General features: G+C 44.5%; 1 protein-coding gene across 5 annotated transcripts in view; it reads right to left on the bottom strand.

The window, feature by feature from the left end:
• LOC146809372 (voltage-gated potassium channel KCNC1-like) overlaps positions 1–18,451 on the bottom strand; it is a 631,507-nt gene that overhangs the window by 52,854 nt on the left and 560,202 nt on the right. The window contains exon 5 of one of the 5 annotated variants that reach the window (XR_014966411.1): positions 15,384–15,426. The exons of the other annotated variants lie outside the window; for them this stretch is intronic. The gene's annotated coding sequence lies outside the window, so the exon portion shown is untranslated. The remainder of the gene's footprint in view (positions 1–15,383; positions 15,427–18,451) is intronic. 5 annotated transcript variants of the gene reach the window in all.

Raw genomic sequence — 18,451 nt, 5'->3', positions numbered from 1 at the left:
CTCAATGGCACCCTCACAACCACACTGTACAAAAAACCCACTGACCGCAATAGTCTTCTGCGGTATGACAGTCACCATCCCAAAACACTTAGGGATAACTTGCCCTTCGGGCAATTCCTACGCATTAGACGCAATTGCACTATGGTGTCGGACTACAACACAGAAGCTAAAATACTATCAACTAACCTGATGGCCAGGGGCTATCCCACTAGGTGTGTCCACAACTCTATGAAAAGGGCTAAGAATAACCCACGTGAGACACTACTAGAAACACACACCAAACCTGAAACTGACATCTTGACCTGTGTCACTTCCTTCACACCTGATTCAAGTAGGATTAGAAAGATCATCTTGAAAAACTGGGGGATTCTTGACACGGGTAATCTCAACATACCCAAACCTAGATTTGCCTACAAACGCACACAGAACATCAAAGACCTATTGGTTCACACTAGACCTAGATTGAGTACCATCGGTTCACAAAGGACAATATGGGAGCTACCATCCGTCAGGGGCCATTTCCCCTGTGGCTCCTGTGTAGTATGCAAATTGACCAGCACCTGTAAGAACATCACTTTTAATAATGATTTCCATTGGACATTGAGCAGACATACCAATTGTAATACAAAAAACTGCATATACATGATCAGATGTCCCTGCGAGTTGGTTTACATAGGCATGACCACCCGCATGGTCAAGACTAGGATAATGGAACACAAGAGCAACATACGATGTCAGAGAGTGACTACCAAACTTTACACTCATTTCAAAGAAATGCAACACCAAACAGACACCATCAGCTGGGTGGTCTTAGAAGCACATCCTCAGATCTCTCAGAATGCATTGTTCAAACTAGAACAAAGATGGGTCCTTAGGTTATCTTCACATCTGACTGGTTTGAATGATGACATCCCATGGTCCGCACTCACTGGTTGAGTAATCTCCTTACTAAGGCTTGAGCCCCCTCTAATGCCATGTGTGTTTTACATCCCACACGACCGTTCAGATAGATTATGGGACCTTTGCCCCTGACCACTCCCTCTTGGCTGTGGGGACATTGGTACATCCCCCATAAATAGACCAGATGTCATATAGATCTCTCTGGTATTACTTTCCAACTGTACTGCATAGATATAACAACTGTATTTTATTATTATTTTAATTTTTTAATCTGTCACCCTCCCTTCCGTGTTTTGTGTCTGTTTTCCTAGCGGATTATTACCGCTTTGGTACTGGATTTCTACTCACGGACCATATCCCCGTAGATCCAGTATTACCATGATACTGCTACATGGTCATTGCGACTGCCCTCGCCAACACAATCCTTTGGGGCGCTGGTTTGTCCATCACTTCCGACATACCTCCCACTTCGCCTGCCTGCTCCATCATGGCTACCCGTTCCTCACAAACCTCAACCAATGGGGGACTATTTCCCGCGGTCACGGGTATGAACCGGATACTGTTAGTCAGATGCGCTGCCCGTTCCAACATGGCCGCACTTTAGCTGATTTCTCCACCAATGGGGTTGGGGCACCCGAGGTCACGTGACGCCATTAGCGTCTTCCGGGGTCCTTATCTATCTCACACTCACCCTCTCCGGTACCCATCCCAGGTCCAGCGGCAGGGGTAGGTCTTTCAGCACGAGCGTCGAACGACGCAGGTGAGTGTAACGGACTTGGTCATCTCCCCGACATCCGCATATTTTCCAAGGTGAGTCTTTTTACACGGAGGGTTCTTTTGGCGCCTCCTCAACTTCAATGACACCATGGGCGCCACCGTCCTGCACTGACCCATCCGATACCAGGGGCTACGGCGGTTCCCGCTATGTCTACGAGATTTCCATTACATTATGGATTTTCACCTCTCTAACCATTTGTGCGTTGATACGCCTAAGCCCCTGAGTATGAGGGCCACCATGGCAGCAAACCAGACCGCCCATGGGAGTACATTATGAAATGCTAGGCTGCCTTTACCTTCCGTAACTTCTCTCACTCCTCTGGATTGATGGGATGACTACGCCACACACGGGCCTTTGTAGTTTCAGGTTTTAACATCCCACTTCCCGGTTTTTATCCCAGGACCCACGTTGGAGTCCTTTTCACCCGCCGGAGACTGCTGCAAGATTACCTTGCTAGTACTAGAGGTGAGTTGTTCACCTCCTCCTTTGTCTCCGCCCATAGTCCTGTCTTTTAATTTTGGCTTGTCACTATTGACTTTTCATTACCCACCTGGGAGCATGTCCCCATTAGTCTCTTGATGATCGCAGCTTACTCTGTTGTGTGCGTGTAATTTATCATGTGGTATTTTGTCATGTGTTCTTTTCTGTTTTCCATTTTTTCCTAGGTTACTTCTGAGCACCCCTTAGGTATGTAGTATTCACATACCTTGGTTGTAGATAGTTTAAGTTTTTTTTGATCCTGATGAATTGCCGTGACCAATTTCTGGCTAACTAGGCAAGAAACATGTTGATCTCCTTGAGTGTAGGGCATACACAACTAGCGTCATAACCACTAGTAGCTATACCCATCTCAATTTTCACTTATTTTAGCTAGGCTGTTTACCACTTCATTAAATATATCTTTTCGTGGACTAACAGTACCTATTTTATCCTTTCACCACGTCTACACATTCTAGGGCCCCTTACCCCCACAGCACCCTTCGGCAGGAACAGAAGATCCCCGCCAAAGAGCCCCATTATTGGGAGCCCGTCAGGAATTGCAGCGCCGACCTGACGAGGGGCAGGCTCAAATGATGAAGCATGACACCTAGCTTGCTGGGTGTATGAGAGCCCTAGTTCCAACAAAGGGTTTCCCCCTTCCGTAACACATGACAACCCCGCTGATACTATTACCTTTTTCACTGACCTACATCTTTCTCCGACCAGAGGAACTTTGTACTCTTTTTGTATTACTAGTCGTTAGGGTATGTACACTGGACCTCGTTAAACTTACCCATCTGTCCCTCTTTTTGTTGACATATATTGAGAGCAGTCATGTAGGTCGTCATCGCTTCATATATCGAGGATATATATTGCTGCACCGCTGCAATTTTTGAACTTTGGTATTAACTTGCGGCAAAACAGAGGGTAGAAGTAGTGATGCACATAATTCACACTGGTTGAACTGGTTTTTATTGAGGTATCCTATGCATTGAAAGATGGTCGCCAGTTGGAGACTGATGTCTATGCGATCCAGCAGTCCTTTTATTATTTCTGCAATGGGTAGACAACGATTACACAAATAAAGCCCGAGGCAAATTATGCCATCGAGCATCAGTGGGGTCATTCGACCTGAATTTGGAATATAAAGCTGAGCGTGAGCCCCAGGTATGAGCCTCTCAGGCACCAGTTCTACAAGTAATGTGACAGTTTGTTGGGCAGATGATTAATGATGTTCGTTATGGTTTTAAACAGCATTAGTTTCGTATTTCGTTCTGAAAAGCTAAAACAGAGAAGATTGACAAGATCGAGCAGGTTGGATTACTTCTGAGGTACGCATGAATTATTTTATTAACAGAGATGTGTGTATTACGTACTTGAGGTTTACCCATGCTGACCACAACTTGTATTGTTGTCGTTTCAGCAATTTCGGTCCACATTTTTTCGTAAGTACCCTCCACTGGCATGGGCACTGACAAAAAGATGTTTGACATAGGTGAAAATTCACAAGGGTGACGGTCATTCAGTAATGAGCACAGTAGGGTTTTTTTACTTTGGATTCCATCATAGGATTTTTAAGTATGGTTGTGTACCAGCTTGACGTAATATAGTTAGAGGTGTTGTGAGTTGTTGCACCTCATGTTGGTTTCTTTTGGGATAGAGTTGGAGGCTTTGTGAGTTGGTGCACTTCATGTTGACTTCTTGAGAAATGTATACATTTTGAAATAATGAACATTACATTAATTTAATTGGGATGTTTTTGTTTGTTAAAAATAGTGGCCTCTGAAGAAGGGACCGTTGGTCCCGAAATGCAAAGGGCATCGAACAATTTCTTTTGTGGACCTAACAGATGAAGACATAAACAGTGTTATTGAACAAGTTTTATGTGATGTAATGAACACTGTCTAACTTTATTCTTTTTGCTTTTTGCTGTTATATAATGTTTAAACATATATATGAATAACTCATTAAACAAACTGTTGGTTTGAAAACTGATGATTGATCCTGCATGTATCTTTGAAAAAGAGTATACAATGTTGTGTTGAACTGTTGTTTACACATGTAGTCAAACACACAATAGCTGTGCGTATAGGTTTTTCTGGCATTTGTTGTCTGAATTTTTTCCATCTGTATTAGATTAGGGAAACAGGCAGTTCCCTTAACCTGTATTGCACACACTCAGTGACTACACCTTAAAACAAAGAAGAAGTAAAAAAAACTGGTGTGCAACTCCCATCATATATTGAGGTATAGAATGCCACCAAACATGAAACATGATGCGCTGCCTTTAACTTTCACCAGTGATGAAGGATCTCAACAAACAGAGAAGGAATAGTTTCTTACCTGTAACTCCAGTTCTCTGCTAGGGGCATTTTCATGTATAATCATAAGCACTAAATAGAATAGCAAGCCCATACCTACTTATAGCGGTGGAGAAGAGAAGACAGAGAGTGAATTGTAGCAGCACTTTAAGGAAATAGATTTCTGAGGGAGGCCTGTTGTACGTGAGCTTCTACCATAGCATCAGAACCTACGCAGTAATGTTTGGTGAAAATGTGAATCCTCCATGTAGCTGCCTTGCAAATCTCTATATTTGGAATATGCTGCATTAGGGCAGCAGTGGCTGCTTTAACTCTAGTGGAATGTGCTTTAGGTCTGGCATCAAGTAGTTTATTAGCTTTCTGATAACATAACAGGATGCAAGAAACAATCCATCTTGAATGGATTGTTTAGATGTGGCTAGAGAAGTGCGGACCGGACCATAATTGACAAATAATTGGTCTGATCTGTGGATGTTGCGTGTTTTATCGAGATAATACTTCAACACTCTCCGTACATCTAGAGAATGAAGAGTTCTCTCGGCTGGTGTGGATGGGTTCTGATAGAATGTTGGTAATGAAATAGTTTGATTAACATGGAAATCTGAAACCACTTTAGGGAGCAATTTTAGGTGTGTTCTCATAACCACTTTAGAAGGACGGAAAACTGTGTAAGCATCGTGAGAACACAAAGCTTGGAGCTCTCTAACCTTGCGTGCTGATGTAATTGCTACAAGGAAAGCTGCTTTCCAAGAGAGGTGTTGGAGAGATGCCTTGTATAAGGGCTCAAATGGGTCCTGCATAAGGCCGGACAGGACTACATTAAGTTCCCATGGAGGGGAAGGACGACTAATAGAATGAAACACCGTCTTCAAACCATGTAGAAAATCTTTGATGACGGGGATTTTGAAAATAGGTTTGTGAAGGATATTTCCTGTATGCAGTAAGCGCTGCCAAGTGAACTTTGATGGAAGAAAATTGGAGGCCAGATTTTGCAAGATAATAAGTATGGAAAAATAACATCTTCCCGGCAAGTTGTAGGAGCCGCACTTTTGGAGGAACATCAGATGAAACACCTCTTCCACTTTAAGGCATACACTGACCGGGTGGATGGTCGCTTGGCCCTCTTTCCAGATTTCCATGCAGTCTTGTGGCAAAATCAAATGTCCATATTGTAGTAGCTCAGGAGCCATGCAGCCAAATACAAGGAGAAGAGCTTGGGGTGTACTATCTGGCCTCCGAATTTTTACAGTGGGTCAGGTCTGCATGGAAGTCTGAGATATGGACGCTGTGACAGGTGAAGCAGGTCCATGAGCCACAAATGATGTGGTCACTCAGGCGCTATGAGTATCATCGTAGCATTGGAGTGGAAGAGCTTGATTAGAATTGGCTGGATCAGGGGAATCGGTAGAATTGCGTGAAGAAATTTGACGGACCAGTCGATCCATAGCGCATTCCCCAGTGTCCCTGGTTGGTAGCACCTCAAGTTGAAGTTGTGGCATTTTTTATTTTGTTCGGTGGTGAGCAAATCTATGGTGGGCGTGCCCCAGAGCTCTAAGACGAAGGAAACATCGTTGTTGTGCTAGACCCATCGGTGGTTTTCTTGCACAACTCTGCTGAGGATATTCGCTTGTGTGTTCTGCTCGCCTGGAAAATGAGTCGCTCTGATCCGTAGGTTTCAGCCAATCAACCAATTGCACATGGACTGGGCTTCTGGACCTCGTCCCCTTCGCTTGTTGAGGTAGTATATTGTGGTGATATTGTCCATTTGAACAAACAGGATCTGTGACTTGAACGATGGCAAGAAGGCCTTGAAAGCTACATGGACTGCTTGAAGTTTGAGGAGGTTGATGTGATACCACATCTCTTTTAGCGACCACTTGCCTTAGCTTTGTAGATGATCCATGTGGCCTCTCCAGCCTTTAAGGGATGCATCCATCCCTATGATCTGAGAAGGAACCAGTTGGTGAAAACGCATTCCTTGAAGCAGATTGGTCGAGGAGCACCACCATTTGAAGGACTGCTTCGCATGGCGGGGCAAATGGATCCTGTCATCCCAACTGCTTGTTAGCTGATCTCATTGGTCCTCTAAGCATTGTTAGAGAGGCTGCATGTGGAAGTGAGCATTCGGAGTGAGAAAGATGCGTGGCCATCGAACCGAGGAGTGATGAAACCGTCCTCAGCTTGGGATGAGATGCTTTCATAAAAAAGCAACATTTCTGAAGGATCGATAAGTGCCTCTCCTTCGAAGGATATACTTCTGCATGGATGGTGCCAAAGGTGGCTCCCAGATAATGCAAGCTGAACAGGGAATGGATGATGTTTGCTACGATTGATCTGAAGGCCCAAGCGAAATAGGAAGTTGCATGCACAGCTGAAATGGAGTTTCGCTTCCTGAAAAGTTGATGCCTTTATGAGCCAATCATCTAGATAGGGATAGACGAAGACCCGGTGTTCCCTGAGATGGGCAGCCACAGCTGCCATGACTTTCGAGAAAGTTCTGGGTGCTGACTTGAGGCCAAACCGTAGTACTCGGAATTGGTAATGGTCCTGCCCCACCACAAACATCAGGAATTTCCAATGTTTTTGTGCCACTGGGATGGAAAATTAAGCATCCTGGAGGTCGATGGAGCACAACCAGTCCCCCTGGTGGGGCTGGGGATAGATATGATGTAAGGACAGCATCCTGAACTCTTCCAGATGAATCCATTTGTTGGGGTATTTCAGATCAAAGATGGGTCTGAATTCATTCTTGTCCTTTTGCTGCATCAAAAAATATCAGGAATAAATGCCTGTTCCCCTCCGTTGGGGCGGAACGGCTTCCACCGCATGTTTTTGAAGTAAGATGTTCAAATCTTAACTTTTTCAGATGGTTATAACTTCGGTGGTACCGTAGAAGGAGGACTTGAGAAGGTAACCACTGGAAACAATTTTTAGTACCCAGGCGTCATTTGTTGCCACTCTGCCAGGAAATTCGAAATGCTTCCCTGCACCAAAGTGGGTAACAGAATAGTGGGAAGGAACAGCTTAGGGTTTTGTGCCTGTGAAAGGCTTTCTACCTTGAGATGTTTGCTGGGAGGCTCTTCTTCTAGGTAGTCTACGCTGTTGGGTATTAGAACACTGCTGTTGTTGTCCCTGATTCAAGGTTCCCTGATTCAAGGAAAAGGGTTTTAACCCACTGAGAATAGTATCTCCTCTGGTAAGGTGCGAAACGATTTGCGTTGCTTCTCAGGCCTTTTCAGGCCAACCGCTTTAAGTGTGTCCATTTCTGATTTCATATGGGACACTTCATCATCCGAATGACTGACACATCTACCACAGAGCTGCGGCCGCCATCGCACCCGAACTACAACGCACCATCAACACACCTTCAAAACAGGCACCTTCCCAGATGACTGGAAGCGCGCAGAAGTCATACCCCTAATCAAGAAACCCACAGCTGACCCCACCGACCTCAAGAACTATTGGCCCATCTCGCTCCTCCCTTTCGCAGCCAAAGTTGCAGAGAAAACAGTCAACAGGAAACTGACACGATTCATTGAAGAGAACGCCGTCCTCGATCTGTCCCAATCCGGATTCCAAAGCAACCACAGCACAGAGACCGCCCTACTTGCCACCACAGATGACATTCACACCCTCCTGGACCAATGCCACTCTGCAGCCCTCATCCTACTCGACCTATCAGCGGCCTTCGACACCGTCTCCCACCGCACACTAGTCGCCAGACTACACGACGCAGGCATACAAGGAACAGCCCTGGACTGGATCCAATCATTCCTCAGCTGAGGAAGCCAAAGGATCAGACTCCCACCCTTCCTCTACGACCCCACGAAAATCACCTGCGGAGTCCCACAGGGTTCATCACTGAGCCCCACCCTCTTCAACATCTACATGGCCCCCCTCGCAGCCACTGTCCGACAACAGGCCTCAACATCGTATCCTACGCCGACGGCACACAGCTCATCCTCTCCCTCACCAAAGACCCCACCACTGCCAAACTCAACTTCCAGAAAGGAATGCAAGAAATCGCAGTCTGGATGACCAACATCTGCCTGAAGCTCAACGCCGAGAAGACAGAAGTCCTCGTCCTCAGTACCACCCCTTCTGCATGGGACAGCACCTGGTGGCCGACTGCCCTCGGAAGACCACCTACCCCCTCAGACCACGCCAAGAACCTTGGCATCATACTCGACTCATCACTCACCATGAACCGACAGGTCAACACCGTCACCTCCAGCTGCTTCAACACCCTCCGCAAGACCTTCAAGTAGAACCCCCCTGAGTCAAGGAAGACAGTCACCCACGCACTCATCACCAGCAGACTGGTATAGAAACGCACTCTACGCCGGCATCAACAAGTCCCTACTCTGCAAACTCCAGAAAATACAGAACACCGCCGCCAGACTCGTCCTCAGCATCCCCCGAAACGAACACATCAGCCAACACCTACGAAGTCTCCACTGGCTCCCTGTGGAGAAAAGAGTCACGTTTGAAATCCTCACTCACGCCTACAAATGCCTACACAACAACGGACCCAAATACCTCAACGACAGAATCAACTTCCACGTACCCAAAAGCGACCTCCAATCTTCCAACCTCGCACTGGCCAAAACCCCGCGCATCCACAGAGCCAGAGCAGGCGGAAGATCCATCTCTCATATTGCAGCCAAGACCTGGAACAAGCTACAGGCCGACATCAGATGTGCCCCCTCCCTGAACACCTTCAGGAAGACCCTCCAGACCTGGCTTTTCGGCTAAACAGATCTGCGTATTCCCCCCCCCCCCTCTCAGCACCTTGAGACCCTCACGGGTGAGTAGTGCGCTTACGATTCCCTGATTGATTGACTGATTAATAAAGAAGCCACAGAGAAAAGCAGATTGGTGAGACGCTGCTGTGACTCTGGTTTCAGATATGTGAGACAGAGACACACATGCCTGCAGAGGGCTACACCATGGCAGTATTCATGAGCTGCCAGAAGGGAGGAATCAACTGCTGCACTGATAGCTTGGATCGAAAGCATCAAATCTTCACTAACTACCTCCAGAAAATCTTCTTGCTTGTCCCTGGGCATATCCTCGGTGAACTTCTGTACCAATTCCCATAATGCCCTATCATAGCGACCTAAGAGAGCAGTTGCCCTAGCCGCTTTTATAGAAGTGGCCGCAGTATCACATGTTTTCTGGCTCACAGAATGCAACTTCATGATCTCTTTATCCAATGTAACCGAGGAGGAAGGGGTAGTAGTGTGGGGTTTCTTTGCTGCTAAGATCACCACCGAGTCTGAAGGAGAGTCAGACCCCAGGAAGAGTGGATTCTGCTCAGGTGGCCTGTACTTTTTTAGTAGTCTTGATGGAGCCGACTTAGCTCAAGCAGGTGTCAGAACCATGGCAGGTTCCAAGAGGCCTGGCACTAGTGGAAGGAGTGGTCTGGACGCTGAGCGCTGTTGTAGCGTCTCAAAGATCACTGATGTGGTTGGAGTAGTCATCGGCATTTGATGTTCCATTTCGCCGCTCCTCTCACTAAGACTTCATGGAAAGTATTAATGTCCTCTATAGGAGAGACTCAAGGTGATGGAGAGTCTGTTAAAGTGGGTGAGTAGCGTCCTGTAGAAGTGGAGGACAGGTATCTGGAATGATGGTGAGATTGTGATCGTGACTGATTTGGATCTGCGTGACCTATGGCGATGATGATGATGCCTCCTAGATGACGAATGACACGATGTATGGTGGCTGCAAGAGTGATGGCACATCTTGATCTTGGCCTAGACTGAGGTGAAAGCGGTACTGGTGTAGCTGGAACTGTTGCAGGGTGTGGAGGAGGCGGAGTCTGAGGGAGTGATTATGAAGGTTAGACTCCATGGAGTTAGACTCCATGGAGGAGGTGGCGGTTACAACCTCAGGTGAAGGAGAGTACACCCTTGAACAGTCAGACCCTGGTGACAACTAAATGCGTCTCCTTTTCCTCTGACGTCCTGTCGACGTCGACCTGCTCCTCGACGTCAACCTTTTGTGGTGGTGTAACAGAGATCTGCTTCTCAACGTCAAGTGTTTCTTCGAAGTCGAACGCTGGTGTCCCCTGGGCGAGGAATCACTCCTCGACATCAAAAGAATTGTTTGTATTGACGCACACCTACTTCTCAATGGCAATCTGCAGCTCTGCGTTAATGGTGGGTGAGTCTTCAAAGTTGACCTACTCCATCTCGACGTTGATCTTCTCCTCTTTGTCGACCTCGAACCTGCTCCTGACAGTGAACAGGTCGGTGCTGTACCTTGTCTCGACGTCAACGGAGGATTAGATCTTTTTTGGGCTGCAGACTTCGTTTTGGATGTTTTTTGTCCACAAGATGTTGATGATGGAGCTCTGGCACAGGACCAACCCTCTCCACGCTTTCTTGGGATCCTGTGCAGACTGCATCTGCTTCCTGCACTATTCTTCCGTGCCATGAGGCAAATCTTTTCTCTATCAGGTAGAGTTCGCCTGGAAAATGTTTGTCAGTGTTGGAAGACTTCAGGAAGATGACTCGCTGAAAGACAACGAATGCAGACACTATAATGTCTGTTTTGGCTTTCTTTCTCCCACAGAAAGGGCACTTATCAAATAAAGATGGCATTTTCAAAGACAAAATGCCTCAATTCCTGTCAGTAAAATGCAAAGAATGCAAGGGAGAGTAGAAAAACGTTGAGTAAAATGGTTTTAGAAACACTTTGAAGAGAAAAGCGTTAAAAAGGCAGAGTTCAATGCTCCTAGATCCTGTCACCAGGTGCCAGAAAAAAGAACTGAGGTAATTGCCTCTAGCCAAACATGGTGGGATACTGGAGGTCTCTGGGGCCTTAAAGGTACCACGTCTATTTTCAGCTCTCATAATGGCAGATTATGAGACTACACTGTCTTTTGCGTCTTCATTTCTATACTCTTCTAAAAAAGGATTTGTGAAAGACATTTGAATTGTTTTACAAAAGCATTATGCATTTACATGTATAGACACCTCTCCTGGCAACCTTTTTTATCTGCAAAATGAAGAATTTGGCCAATTTTAGCCTCCTCTTACAGGCTGCACAACATTATTCTTTCTTAAATGACTCTGCAGGCCTTCCCAAAGAAAGGTGAACATTTAAACGTAAGAAGATATATTGGAATAAGTGCTATGGGGTGCCCGCACGTTGGTGGGACTATTCAGTGCTTATGACTATACATGGAAATCCCCTTCGAGAGAACTGTAGCTTCTGTGGTTTCCATCAGAAGCCTTGGAAAAGCAGCACCGTCAATTCTGCTAAAACATGATCAGTCAAGCTTCATCTACTGCTTTGCCCAGCATGGAGATTTTGTGGATTTGCAAAATGTTCTGAGCTTGAGTTAGTGCTTAGTTTATTAGTTCCTGTGAAGCCTATCTCAGATACTGCACTGAGACGATTGTTGCTGAAACTGTGCGTGCACCTTAAAAAGAACTAGCTGTGAAACGAACTTTTCTGATCATGCCTGTCTACACAAAGCCATCCTAATCTGTTGATTACTCAACCTCCCTTTGGATTAAGCTACTGTAGAGAAAACCAACAACAGAGTATTTTGTTTTTCTATAACTTTGTAACCTGCCCCATTTTTATGAAATAAATTCCATATCACATTATTATTAAATGGTAGCTTTAATATCTGTTAAAATGAATACACCTATTTATATTATGCCATATCACAATTTAGGTTTTAGTAATAACAGTTTTTTGTTTAAATATCCTCTCTTCTTGCCTTAACTTGACAGTGAATATGCTATATTTCTGCATCTGTCAGCTCTTAAGAACTTTTAGTCCAGTCTGTGGTATTAGAACCTAAGGCCTGGCAAGGAAGCCTTCGGTCTCACCTCTGTAAACCTGCAGCCTTCATCCATATAGAATTTTTAAAGGAATTAGCATTAGACTTTAGTCCCTACTGACGTCTTCGTATGATAAGTACAAGACCTTGGTTCGAAAAGGCGCCAGCAGGTGATAAGAATGACAAATCAGTCCCTGAAGCCTTCTCTATAGGATGGGCATTAGGCTTCAGTCCTTTCAGAAATCTCAATGAACTGCGCCCTAAACATCAGTCACCACAGAGCTTTCCTGGCATGAGTTTTAAACTTCTCTCTCAATAGGCATTCCCATATGATTGGCATTAGTCCTGCAGGCAAGTCATGTGAGCTACGAGCTATGGACTTCCATAAACTGTGATGTAATCTGCTGAACCGCCTGTATGTACTATGCCCAATTAGTGTGCCACATGAGACTGTGTTTTTCTGAAGCGTTAACAGGCATGAAGCCCTAAGTGCCTAGCTGACATTTAAGGGAGTTGTCTACGCTGAGCGATGAGGAATTGAACCAGACCCTTCAATGGCCTCGCAGATGGGTCAAGAATGCGCTGGATCTGCACATCAGTGTGAGGAAGTGCTTCAATGGTGTTGGAAGTCTGCTGGGACTCTATACAGAACAGAGGTATCAGGGGAAAGAAACACGTGGAAAATCAGCACCGGATTCAACTGGTGCAGTGATGGTCTTCAGGGCAGCGGGCTTGATTGTGAAGTGAACATAAAGGGGGGGGGGGGCAGATTCAGCCAGCTACCCTGCATCTTAATTAGAGATACAGTTCTGCTCTTTCATTGACTGTGAACTGTGAAAGCGAACATAGTGTTCCAGCCCCTGGGGGCAAATGGTTCCCACTGTATTGGGGAAATTAACACTTTGTAATGCAGCAGTCTCCAGCCCTTCAAGAAGCAAAGATAATTAACCCAAAGAAAGGAGCCCAGTAAAGGAAAGGACAACATCAGTGAAGGGATCAAGGGCTGCAGCGCCCATAGAGTACTACTGTTAGCTGTGTCTATATTCTACTACCAGAAGAGATAGAGTGGAGGGCATTTTTTTAGAGATGACTCCACCAATCTTACTAAAGGGGAAAGAGACCTTTACAGGATGTTTAGAGGCCGTAGTGACCAAGATAGAAGGGATTGCGGCCTCAACGACAGTGTTTGAAAATAGAACATGACTTGAGTTTTTATGCTCAGCAGCAAGAGTCTACTGTGCCCTTTATCACATTCCAGCAGGTTGCTTTTAGTCTAGTTGGTCTGGAGGATCACCTTGAGCTACCCGAGAATGCCATGAGAATAGACAGCTAAATTGTGCCATGAGATCCAATACTTTGTTGTTTTAATCTTTTTATGGATTTTATTTGTTTTTAAATCGTGTCTGAATGTTGTCTTTCATGGTGTATCTTTGGCAGACCGAATAAAGATTTCTTGAACTTGACTTAAACTTGACCAGTGTTTGTTTACAGAGCTCGGACAGATATGATGATACTGAGGATCTGTGTACTATAACGGAGACTATTGCCAAATATGGGGTGAGAACTTCTCATGCAACGCAGTACTTAAGGTAATGAAAGCATTTTGATTGCCCAAAAAGAGGCGATGGAGCAGCAAGTGTGAACGGATCTGTCCTAATCACCTTATGTGAAGCGTCCCAGCAGCATGTACTTTTGAGATGAGCGGTTAGGTTGGGTAAACTACTCATAGACAGCCGGAGATAGTTGTTTTTTTCCTGGCGCCACCTCAGTCACTGCTGCCAAACAGAGGGCAGAAACTCAAAAAAGAAGAGTCTGGTAGCCCAAAATAGTGTGTGCTGTAAACCTCGTAAAAAGGGTGTGACGTAGGTGAATACGGACAGGATTTGTCTGAGTTTGCTTAAAACGTGCCATAAAGAACTTGTGAGTCAGGTTTTTAATGATAACCATACTTTATCCATACTATACTTTCTTGCACCCTCGTTCTCCTACTCCTGGATGAGCTAATCTCCACCCATGCAGTCCCTTCACTTCTCTGATCCTGTCTGTCTTAATGCTACCACTTCCCATAACAGTCCCAAGCAAGAAGTAATGTTCACTCTCAAGATGGTAGCCATAGAAGGTCCTGATTTCAGGACAGAACCCAGCTCTACAACAAGACAAGGGTGCCCTATGTTCGAACTTGCTTTTGAGGTCTGTTTTTTGTCATTCTGCTGCCCGATTTTTTTTATTTCTTGCTGCTGCAGTTTGCTGCATGGGATTACTAGCTAGGAGCTATGTTTGCAACGACTTGCTTGTTGGATCAATTCATTTCTATGAAGATGTGTGTTCTTCTAAATCCACTGACTCATTCTTTCCTTCCCTAAGGAGCTTCTACAACTCATATGAAAATTATTAATTGATAAATGTTATAACCGGAGCTAGTAATTTGTAACTTTACTCTTGTAAGAGCTGATCAATTTTGATATTTTACCTCTTTCTTTACGTAAGGTGAATGTTTTGTTGAAAAAAAATAATGAAGGTCTTATTTAGAGTTGGACGGATGGAATACTACATCACAAATGTGGCGGCACTTGTAATAGAGTAGACAGAATACCTGCCACGTTTGTGATGGAGTATCCCGTCGTCTAAACTTGAAATGAGGACTTGAATCCTTACAGGCATCTCTAGGCGATTACATTAGGTTTCTGTCGCTCCAGGCATCACAATGGGCGAGGTACTAGTCCTCAGTCCTTAGAGACATCCCATAAGAAGTTATTGGAATTAATTTTCTATGGACACCTTTAAGGGACCAATAATAGGCTTAGTTTTTCCAGACAGTCAAATGTCCCGGGTCCTAGACCTCAGTCCTACAGGCATCCCCATGGGATGAACATTACAATTAAGTTCTTACAAATACCTCTATGGAATGGGTGTTAGACCTCAGTTCTTCCAGACATCTCCATAGGGTACATCCTGCATGTACCTTGACTGTGTTTTTATGTTGGCCTCTAAGTGGAACTCAGCTGCTTTCTGTCCCCTTTAGATCCCAATATTCCACAGAGCTACAGTGTTACACAGCACACTACACACAGATAAACATGCATTCATATCTAGGTATACATACCTGGCTCACACTTTAGTAACACAACGGGGGCTCTGGTTGGACCCTACAAGATGTGCGAAATGGGGACGGTTAATAGCATGCAAATATTGACAACCTTAAGGTGGTGAAGACAGGCCTGAGCTTCCAGTGGCCAGCTGCCCTGAGAACCACTTCCCAATCGCTGCACTCTGATTCTATACTATGTTCTTTCTCCAGGCGATCATGGAGAGACTAGGGTTAATTTTACATCTATTCAGTTACGCATGGATTCTACTGTATTCCAGTTGCTGGCATAGAGTTGTCTGGACAACTTATTAACTGCTACGGAGCAAATGGCTATTGCTCTTGAAACCTGATATTGGTGTCTATTCATGTCAGTGTTTCTTCCTTAACTAATGGAATTGCATTTTTTCTTCTTGGCGCACAAAGTTCAGTCCCCTAAAAATGTTTGTGCTGCAAATGCATACAATAGGCACTATTTGCAGTTCGTTGTCTAAATTTTCACAATGAAAAGACGAAATTTGATGCCAAGGGGACTTTTGTGGCCCAAGTCATGTTTCCTTCTAATGATCTAGACATGGAAAGGAATGGAGTCAATATCACTGCAAGTTAACTGTGATTGTTACTCCCATACCTTTCTTTAGGCTGAGGTTACATACAACAAATGCTCTACCTCTCTTCTCCAGGACGGTCTCACACATCATGCAACTGTGAGTCCGACTCTGCCTTCACCACCTTGTCTTCGGTCAATATTTGTTTCAAATATGAAAACAACAGGTCAGTGCATAGACAGAAAGAAAGAAAGAAAGAAAGAAAAACACTTAGAACACAATCAAAGACAAGAAAAGAACATACAGAAAAATGTATTCACTTGCACTCTGCAGACTGGGGACGTTCAATGAGCTTGTGGTATGGTGGAAGTGACACCTTCACATTGATGGATATGCTTCAGCCTGCTCAGGTTTCTCTAATTCATCAGAATTGTTGTTAATGGAATCAAATCCCACCCTTCACTCTCTAAGACCTCAGTGAGTTGTTGGCAACTGATATGCTTCTCCCCCAAGCCAGAGGCAGTTGGGCCAGGTACCCATAATAATGGTTATAGTGACTGGGCTCCTCCAACTGAAAATGGCGGGGTTTATATCAGGTATTCTGGGCACATGGCACGGTTTCTGCTGGTATATAGGCTGTGGTCCGTTGATGTCCAAAAGGATTATCTATCATTGGCACATAATTGTGATCATTTGAGCCCTCCGCTGACTGGTAGCTTCCCTTTGCACAGGCAGCAGGCTCCTTGGGCAATGCTGTCTTGCAAAAGAGCATCATGCATCCCTGATATTTTCTTCTCCAAGCCCACAGAATCAAGGAAGGAAATGTATCTGCACTATGGCACAGTTCACCTGCCCATCCATCCTGCCTTCTCCCAACACAGTAAAGCCTGCTTGATCTCCTTCTTTTCAGCTTCTATGCTTCCCTTCTCCTATTGCTTTTCTTGTGCTGGTCTCTGGCCTGTATCATCATAGGTTCTGATTTTGCCTCTTGCCCTTCCCTGTTTTGCACTCTGTTCTGTGGATGACTATTTCTTCTCCAACTCTAAAACTTTGCTCACACACCTTTAGTTTTGCACAGCCAAATTAGTTATTGTAGAATAAGTAAGTTGTATTATTAGTTCATATATAAACAGTTCCTGTCATATCTTCTATGATGAAAACAGTAGCTACGATACTGATTCACTCTTACTGTATGTGGATTGTCTACAATCTGTACTTTCAGTGCAGAGAATGTCCAAACTACTAGAAATAATGCCTTGATTTCAGCCTTGTCAATATTGAGTAAAAAGGGATTATACGTTCACCCTGACATAATAATGTCCATAACAAGCCATGATACCCTCACCAAGTCTACATTTTAATTGGATGCAGAGGATTACATTTACCAAAATGCACTTCAATGTGCATCGGACAAAGTTAACAACCCTCTCAGGACTTGGCCACTCTGTTAACATCTTCCACCAATCCACCAGGATCAAAGCCAAGTAAAACAAAAAATGCTGGGGAATTATCCTATTGTCCTTGTGAATTATTTTTATGGTCCTGAAATTATTTTAATACACTGACAGATTGAAGAGATCTCTTGTGGTTATTCTGCTGGCAAGTTTATCTTAATACACCTGTGAAAGATCTTCGTATCCTAGGAAATTAGTTTACAGATCTGGAGAACTAGCTTAATGACGGGCAAATTACTTTCATGAACAAGAACAAAATCGTACTACCCCACAGAAGTATATGAATATATTGGTGTATTTGGTTCAAGTTCTGTTGAAGTATATGAATAAACTGAGGAAAAATTTTAATGCACTTGGGGATTATCTTAATATATGGTCGACATATCTCCATAACCTGTTTTTTTAGTTTATTATACAGCTGAGGGTTGGTAAAATAGTGATTGGGTGTTCCCATTAGCACCCATAGACTGGTTTCAAGATTTTTGGGCGAAGGGGAGAGTTCCATGGAGCCTCAGAGTTCCATTGCCTTTCTTTTCCCTGTCTGGGAATGACGCGAAGGCATGCGAGTGTGTGTAACGTCTGCAGAAAATATATACCGGTTTACTTAAAGAGTAAAGTACATGATCTGACTGAGTGCGCACTTCGGAGTGCTCACTATTATTAACAATCAGCTTCCAATAAAATTAGTCTACCAGTGTGCCTGTGGGTTGTGGTTCCCCTCAAACCTACATTATGGAAATGGCAACATAGGGAAAACTGATATAACATAGTTTCCAGTCCTTTGAAGAGAAGGCCGGAGACCCAGGTAGAATATATACTATCAATTAGGCCACATTTCCAGCTTAGGTGTAGAAGTCAGCTCTACTATACAACAGGGACTGACTACCCCAACAGAGAACTTTCGAAAGGCAGGATCCTGGTTCAGTGGAAAGTGGACCCCTTCCTGGAATAAATAAGTCCCTGGATCCGACTTAGCCATACTCATTCTATCAGGAACTATGAAGAGGACCACACATTCTGATGTTGTCATGCGACATCTAAATCACATGGAGGTTATTGGCTTGAATTGATGCAATTTAAGACC

Source organism: Triturus cristatus, chromosome 7 (genome assembly GCF_964204655.1).
Source record: "Triturus cristatus chromosome 7, aTriCri1.1, whole genome shotgun sequence".
In the NCBI taxonomy this organism is placed as follows: domain Eukaryota; kingdom Metazoa; phylum Chordata; class Amphibia; order Caudata; family Salamandridae; genus Triturus; species Triturus cristatus.
The sequence above is the reverse complement of the archived record's forward strand: the minus strand, read 5'-3'. Positions and strand labels throughout refer to the sequence as shown.